This window comes from Grammomys surdaster, unplaced genomic scaffold (genome assembly GCF_004785775.1).
Source record: "Grammomys surdaster isolate TR1022 unplaced genomic scaffold, NIH_TR_1.0 123888, whole genome shotgun sequence".
NCBI classification, from domain to species: Eukaryota; Metazoa; Chordata; class Mammalia; order Rodentia; family Muridae; genus Grammomys; species Grammomys surdaster.
Window position 1 is genome coordinate 141,500 of NW_021619025.1, and position 9,447 is coordinate 150,946.

Consider the following 9,447-nt stretch of genomic DNA (forward strand, 5'->3'; position numbering starts at 1 on the left):
GTTGTCTGTTGCTATATCACAAGTGCATATATACATATATATACATATATATGTGTATATATATAATAAGCAATTGAGAATTTTCACTTATTTATTATTATTCACAAATTATATATTTTATATGTATATATTACATATAAATTACATATGTGATAAATATAAGATATATAAAATAAATATCCTATATATGTGATAAGTTATATATGTAATATATAAAAATCAACCTATATATAACAAAATGTGTTGAAAAGTGTCAGAAGTAAGTGACAAAGAATTCTGATCTGAAAGGCTACAAGAACATGTGAAAGTTTACTTGCAAGTAAAACTTATCACTAAAACAACACAGTTCTGTATAACCCTCTTAGAGCAGGAAAATCAGGGAAAGATGGTATTCTACATCCTGAAAGAATCTAAATGCAAAAGTCAAGTGTCACACCCATCCTTATAGAAACCACTTTCCTTCGGACTACCCTACCTATCAGGATAGATACTCAACTTTGATCTCCTCTGTATCAACTTAGATCTCTTTGAATAGAAACTCCTCTGCTCTGAAAGATTATTTATCTCCCCAAAGTATATAGTTCATGATTCATCTGAGGACTCCTCTAAAATGGTGAGCAAAACCTTACACCAAAAGAAATAACTAAGTACCAGACTTCAGATGCCTGGATCATATCTCCAAATTGAAATATATATATTAAAAATAAAAACAATTATGTCTCTCCTAAAGATCAGGAATTCTAGAGTATATACCCCCAGTGAGTATAAAGTAGATAAAGCTCAAGACTCAGGATTCAAAGAAAAAAATCCAAGTATGTTCTGGAGTTCATGGAATTCAAAGAGGATTTGAATAAACACCTGAATGAACAAATAGAAGACAGAAATAAATACCAGAATAAAGGAAAATAACACAACTTCCCAATTCCACATACGGCAGATGATTGTTTTCTAGAAAACATGAAGATCATCAAGAAGAGAAGCAACCCTATCAAGGAAAGAAATATAGACTTGAACAGACACATGCCCAAAGAACAATTATGAATATCTGCTAACATTTTGAAAAGTATTTGTCAGTGGCCATCAGGAAAATGTAATTGTCATGAGAATCTATCTTGTCCCAATAAGAATGGATATTACCAGGAATCTAAAGAACAGGAAATAATGATAAGGATACGGGGAAAGGACAGTAATTCACTCTTGTTGATTCAAATGCAAGCTAGTACTACCACTATAGAAATCAGGATGAAGACTCTTCAGAAAATGAAATAGATCGGTTATAGTACCTGTACTGGCTTGGTTTTTATGTCAACTTGACATAAGCTAGAATCATTCAAGAGAAAAAAACCTCAATTGAAAAAATGCCTCCACAAATCAGACTGTACACAAGTCTGTAGGGCATTTTCTTGGTTAGTAATTGATGGAGAGAACCTAGCCTATTATATATGGTGCTGTCTCTCAGTGGCTACTTCTAGGTTCTGTAAGTAAGCAAGTTGAGCATGCCAGTAAGTAATCAGACTGTACTGTGGACCCTTATCAGCTCTTGACTTCAGATTCTGTTCCTGCTTGAATTCCTCTCTTAACTTCCTTTGAAGATGAATGCATTGTGATATGGAAACACAAGTCTAAAACAACCCCAAAAGACAGAATGACAATAAGACAATCAAGCAAAAACAAAACCAAACCAAAACCAAACCAAAAAAAAAAAAACCAAAAAACAAAAAACCTTTTCTTCCCCCAATAGGTTTTATAATGCTATTTCAACACAGAAAATGGAACCTTGACTATATTATGCCTTGCATAATTTCTAAAGACTTTATATCCTAAACAGTCCTACATCATCCATGTTAATTGCTATTCTATTCACAATAACTAGGATAAAAAATCATCCTGGTTATCAATCCTCTAATGTCTGGACAATGAAATATTGTACATACAAACAATGGAATATTAAACAGATAGAAAGATAAATTACTGTGAAAATTTTATGTAAATGGCTATATCTGGAAATAAATTATTTTCAGGGAAAAACCTCAGGAAGAACAAAAAGGAAAATGCCATATATTCTCAATCTGTGATACCTAGCTTAAAATCTCTAATTTTTTTGATCTTCTAGAATTATCTGTGTAAACAAGGAAACTAGAAAGAGGTCTTTGGGAGAGGATGCTTTAAGAGAGGCAAAAGAATGAAACGAAGAAATATGAATGTACAAACAGGGATATTGGGGCAGAAAGACTTACATAGGAGTTGGTGGAGAAATAGGTAAGTAGGCAAGATTAAGATAGTTAATCAGAATAAGATGATTACAGAAATTTACTGTCTTATACCTGAACATAAAGACACAATTTATCTTTGAAAAATGAGTTTTCAGGGAGCTACTTTATGTACCTGGCAGAGGCTACTTTTGATGACCAATAGGTTGTTAAACAAAATAACATGCCAGACATACATGTATGTATATATCTGTACACACATATATTTATGTATATGTACATATATGAAATATATGTATGTGATAGATATGTGTGCGTCATGGAATGACCAGAAAGCACCAAAAACTATTACAGACTAGTGTTATTCCTTTTCTTTCCAAATATTAAATGCAAGTCAGACCATATTACTGAATACAACACACATCTTGAATGTACAAATTGCATAGAAGAAGCTGATATGAGGGAGAGGTGCTGGGGATCTTACTCCCTGTTGGGTACCTTTCATAGTCCCAGAATATGCTGTTAAGGCTCCAATAAGACTAACATTATCTACGGTCATGAGCAGCTATGAATTCAGCAGTCTATGAGACCAATCTGGAGGCAAGATGTTCACAGTTGTACAATAGTGGCAGTATAGATACAGAGGTATTTGCTTTTTGGCTGCATTTGAAGACAAATTCATAAAAGGAATACTTGCCTTGTGCTGAAAATAGAATACAACCCACATGATTTTGGATATCATCTGCACAGTGGTGAAACTGAGGTCAGTTGTTGAACTAAATTGACATAGCATTGAGCTGCTCTCTGAATATATTATCTATACACATGTATAAACACTACACTCAACCTGCATCAGAGAAGATTGTTTTCAAGAAAATACTTATAAAAAATTTAATGGCAGCATAAGATATTGCGGACAATTAGTGTTTGAGTGTTTCATCCTCAGAAAGTCATGTATATCATCTCTGTGAGGATCAGGTAACACTTCAGGAAAAAGCAGAAAGAATGTAAGAGCAGGAAACAGAAAAAGAAGAGCTTAAAATATGATATATACTTATGAAGACATGTTCATTCTAGTTACAGACTCAAAGCAGTTGGGAATACCTACAAAAGTTATGCACAGACATGTTCCCATCAAGCCAGATACTGATGGAGGGTGGATTCTGGGAGGACTACCTCTGGAAGCTGAATAATTGACTAACATCAGATTCAAGTAAAGGAGAAATAATTTCTTTCAATCAGGTTCCCAAGTAGCAATCAATTCAAGTGCCAATAGATAGCTCAATTCACCCAGCTGGCATACAGAAGAGATTTTATAAAATAAAACTAAATATCATGATCTCAAAAAGGAACTGGTAGAGGGAGAGGTTGACAGAGATGAGAGGAATATTTGACAGACACTGTATGCTTAAATCAAATGTTCAAAAAACAAAATTGATCAATATTTAATGCCTGGGTCATAGCACAGGTATATTGCTATCACAGCAACAGCCAGCCTTGGGTTCAGATAGAGCTCCACACTTCATATTCTTTATTTGGATTGTAGATAGGTTAAACACTTCATGCAACTTCCCCAAAATATGTATATCATTGGTAAGTTATACTTAACTGTGTTCTTCACAGTCACACATTTTTAGACCATATGTTGCCTACTGAGACTGAAATGCACAAAGGAATAGAAACTTTCCCTTGCAGAAAACACAGGAAATGGAGGGAGTACATAACTTGGATTTTATAGACAGTGCCTGTACACATATACACACTAAGTCAAGAAAAGGGACAGACTTACCACAATAGCAGTAGTTTGAGTAGTTGGGATGAGAGCATATTTTGGGAAAGCACAACAAGAGGACATTGCCTTGGTTCAGTCTTCCTTCAACACAGTCTACAAACCTACAATGCTGTCATGAGGAATTGTGTGGGTCCTTCTGCAGAAATGCATGACACTTTTACACTTCAAGATGTAGATACATGATCATAGACTATAAAATGTAGATGATAGTTTTGGAAGAAGGTCTCAAAAAGGCATCTTACATCTGCTCTATTCTTCTTATGAGAAATGTTAAGCTAGTCTGTGGCAAAGAGAAGAATCCTCTGAGCCACTTGTCAATATGAATATGTCCTAGCCCATAGACTGCTGAGAAACTGGTGCTTGAGGGTGACTATTCAAAAGAGAAAGAAAGATATGTGTTTTCCTGTAAATGGATCTGCATTGAGTTTCACTCCTTTGTGTCTTGCACTTCATGAGACCATTCTGAACATTTGTACTGGCTCGTTTCTCCTGTCCTTTGATCATAAGAACCCTATTGGTTCCTCTTCCCTCTTAGTGCTTGGATGTTTTTAACTTCTTGCATCTAGAAGGTGTGCAATGCCAAACAATGTGAGCCAGTGCTGTAGCTTTTTCAGACATAACATGTTTGCAAAGCTAGACAATGATGGAGCAATAAAATTCAGGATAGTAATCAAATCTGATGAATTTTCAGAACAGTAACTTGAAATATATCAGGTAGAAGTCTCAGTCTCAAAACTAGAAGCATTCTTTGGGTCAGAAACATAGCCAGGGGAAGGATTTTGGGAATGTTTAGCCTTAGGCTCCAAAAACATCTGCTTTACTGCTTAGGTGACCAAGAATCTGGCCAACATAACACTCATCAATAGGGCCTTAAAAAACTCAAGATGTCGTTTGCAGGAGTGCTGGATAAACCTCCTTCTACAAAGGTAGTAATGAAGGAAACAGAAAGGCAGCAGAAATGAATAAACTTTAAATAAGAAATAAATAAGCAAGCTAGAATGTGAAAGGAGAGAATAAGAAACAGATCAAAACGAAGAAATTTTTGTAGTTGCAGTGAGTGGTGAATAGTAATGGGCAGTGACTGGCCTGGAAGAAAACAAGAGAGATAGGAACCATGTCAGCTTGATCTCAGAGCTGTGTATCCTTGGTAATTCCTGCTTCACTATTTTATGATGCCAAATACTTTTATAAACTATTTTGCAAAGGCAAATTTAGTAGCTATAGGACATTTCAAATTTGAAAAAAATGCTCATTGTATATGGATTTTCATGTACATTGGTAAAATGGATGCTCTTATAAATATTCTTGCATATGTATGCACATGCTGGTGAAGACCAGAGTTCAATGTCTGGGGTATTCCACTAACTATCGTCACCTTGTATCTTGAATCAGGAGTCTCTACTTGAAACCATAACTTACCTGTTGAACTATTTGCCTTAACTTTCTTTCCCTAGGGTCTCCCATGTGCTGAGAATACAGGCAGACTACCAATTTGAATCAATACGGGTGATAGGGGTTTAAACTCACTCTCACAATTGCACAGCATGAGTTTTACTCTCTGAACCATCTCCCAAATCTAGTTAGGAACATTTTTATTTAGGAGGACATCTCACTTTACCATATTCTAAATATACATGATTTTTAAGAGATTATTTATTGGGTTGGTAAATTTATTTGTATTAGGTTGTTGGTTTGGTTGTTTAGTTGTTTGGCTGTTTGACTTGCTGGCTGGTTAGTTGTGTGGTTGGGTGATTGTTTGCCTGGATGTTTAGATGCTAGGTTGAGTGGCTTGTTGTTGGGTTGTTCATTGGTTGTTTGGTTGTTTGATTAATCTGTTGGTTAACTTTATTTTTTAATATTTATTTATTTATTTATTTATTTATTTATTTATTTATTTATGTGAGTACACCATTACTCTCTTCAGACACACCAGGGCATCAGATCCCATGACAGATGGTTGTGAGTTACCATGTGGTTGCTGGGAATTTAACTCAGGACTACCAGAAGAGAAGTCAGTGCCCTTAACCATGGAGCCATGTCTCCATACCTGGTTGACTTTCTTTAAGTAGGAAACAGTAAGATATGAATTACAATATGATTTGGTTGTTTTGCATCTTTAGCTTTACATTCCATAAGATAAAGTGATTAATTTCCTATTCTAAAATGTGATGCATAGTAATTGGCCAACTTAAATTCAACTACTGTATTTACTGCCTAAAATATTTTAAATTACTTCTATTTCCATATGGTATTTTGGTAAATTCTCTTACTTAGAAAACATGTTTCTTGATCTTGGTTCTGTCAAAGTGGTGTGATCTCTGTAGTGTCATTGGTGATAGTACTATAATCTGCTAATTTTTGTTAAAAGGATATGAAAGAAAATATGAGTGTGTGTTATATATGGTGTAAAACTGTGGATTGGTGAGACAGGTAAACTCTTTTCTGAAGTGGAATGTTTTGTTGTGTTTCCTGATGCTAGACCACATGATTTCTAGTAATACCAAAAGCATCCATTGTGTCTACTGCAGTGCCCTTGTCCTTAGAAACCAAAATAGCTTAGCAATTCTACGCCCTGTATCAACTTGCATCTCCTTTTCCACATATGCCATGACTTTTGTTTTTTCTTTGCTATCCCCTTCTATTATACTTGGATGAACAATAAATACTTAAGAAGTTAAACCACTTCTTCCTAAGTTTATTCCTATTGTCCTACTATCTATAAAAGTAAAGAACCATAAACAACAGTGGTTGACTTGCAACATTCTAATTTTGGGGATAGTGTAAGAGGGGTATTTGTGGCCAGATCCAAAGCTACACTCCTTTCTGTAGCACGTTTATAGCATGAAATAATAAACATGCTATCAGAAATACTTAGTTTTAATTTCCTTTCCCTCTTGGTACCTCCTGACTGAACACAGGAAGACAGCTTGTATTACTTGCTGTGAGGCCCAGAGCTAATATGCAGCATTGTTCATATTCCAGTGGCAAAAGTTTAGCTCATATGTCTATCTTGGACATACAATACTTTGACCAATATTTTCCCTTACCACAGTATCCAAAATACTCTGGAAGCCTTTGTGGTCCTAGAAATGAGAACCTGCTTATTCACTTCTTCAAATACTAATCAAATGCTAATCCCCTGTCATACCCAACCTGATAGAAACTACTCTCCTTGCTTACACACTCTTGTGACGACTCTATCTAACCAGCTACAGGTTCTATCTTGTTTGTTTGTTTGTTTGTTTGTTTGTTTGTTCATTTGTTGTTTTTCAGTAGGAACTCATAAACTCCTGATAAGTATGGAGTCCAGAATCCATCTGGGGACTCCAAAATCATGAAGAAATACTTACACAAATTAAATAACAAAGAACCAAACTCCAGATGTCTAGATACAATCACAAACTTAAAAACAATATGAAAAATAGAAACTATTTCTCTCCTAATGCACATAAATTCTATTATATGTTCTTACTTCATTATTCATTTTGTGAGTTAAAATTTAAAGACTAATCACTATAATCTATACATAGAAATAGGCTGTTGCAATACACAATGTATAAAAAGTTTATAATATACCTATAACCATACTCAGGAAGTATGGGTTTCTCTGTATCTGCTTTAGTGAGAGGTGACATCAGCTTCATGAATCTTCACCATGATTTAATTATTATATCTTGGATAGACTTTTGAAATCACTAATACTGGGCCAGTTTCATGATTGAGAGTTCAAATTTTTCTGCCTCTGTTCCAGAAAAGTAGAGACAAGGCCAGAGTTCTAGCCCATCCCTTACAGCCTGCTCAGACATTTCTACATGCTTTCAAACATAATCTAGCATAGGACATCGAGTTACAGCATAGTGACTAGTCAGTATTCTAATGTAGTTAGAGGACAATTATCAAAGGATCAAGAGCCTAGGATAAGGAGACTCCAATCATTGAACTGCTTCGCTTCAGTCATCTTGTGGAGCTGTCATGAAATAGGCTGATCTCTGCTATTAAGATTCCACCACTTAAAGAAATGGTCAACATCCTTAGACATCATAGAAATGCAAATCAAAATGACCCTGAGATTCCACCTCACACCAATCAGAATGGCTAAGATCAAAACCTCAGTTATAAGCAGATTCTGTGGAGAATGTGGATTAAGAGAAACACTACTCCATTGCTAGGGGAACTACGAGCCTGTACCTGTAAAACTACTTTGGGAATCAATCTGGCAGTTCCTCAGAAGACTGGAAATCGTTCTACCTGAACCCCTAGCCATACCATTACTGAGAATATAGTCAAATGATGCCCCAACATATGACAAGGACACATGATTCACTATGTTTATAGCAGCCTTATTTATAATAGCCAGAAGCTGTAAAGAACACAGACATCCCTCAACAGAAGAATGGACACAGAAAATGTGGCACATTTAACCAATGGACTACTGGACTACTGCTCAGCTATTAAAAACAGTGAATTCATGAAATTCACAGGCAAATGGATGGAACTAGAAAATATCATCCTGAGTGAGGTAACCCAGAAACAGAAGAACACACATGATATGTACTCACTGATAAGTGGATATTAGCCCCAAAGGCTGAGAATAACCGCAATATAACACACAAACCATATGGAGCTTAAAAAGAAGGAAGACCAAAGTGTAGATGCTTCACTCCTACATAGAATGGGGATCAAAATAATAAAAATAATGAAAGGAGGTAGAGGGAAGGAGGAACTAGGGAGAGAAAGGGGGAATGGGCAGAATCAGGTATTGGAATGGACAAGAGAGAAGTACAGTGTGACAGGAAATTGAGTAGAAGCATGTAGCCATGGGAGGATGGAGAATTGAGAGTAGTCAGTAGCAAGTTTCAGATTCCTGAGAAGGGAGAGGTCCCCAGGCCCAGTTGCAACGACTTTAGCCAAAATATCCAACAAAGGGGAGACAGAACCTATTGAGACCATCTCCAGTAGATAGATGATGCTCCCAGTTGAGGAATAGTGCCACCCACACATCTCAAAATTTTTAACTCAGAATTGTTCCTGTCCAAGGGGAAGACAGGGACAAAAAATGCAACAGAGACTGAAGGAAAGGCTATCCAGAGACCGCCCCATCTGGGGATCTGTCCCATCTGCAGACACCAAATCCCCACACTATTACTGATGCCAAGAAACACTTGCTGACAGGAGCCTGGTATGGTTGTTCCCTGAGAGGTTCTACCAGTACCTGACCAATGCAGATGCAGATGCAGGAAAGGGCCAAATTCCTAAGGCCACAGCTAAAATAGGCACGCAATTAATTTCCCATTTCTAGTGAATTTCTTTAAATTATTCCAGTTTCTCTCTCACTTAAGTGAAATACTTCATTTTGATCTGTCCCTACAAAACATAGTATGCTTGACTCTTAGCAGGCCTTGAAGAATATCCATAGTTAATAAATGTTAAGTGAAAAGTGAAATA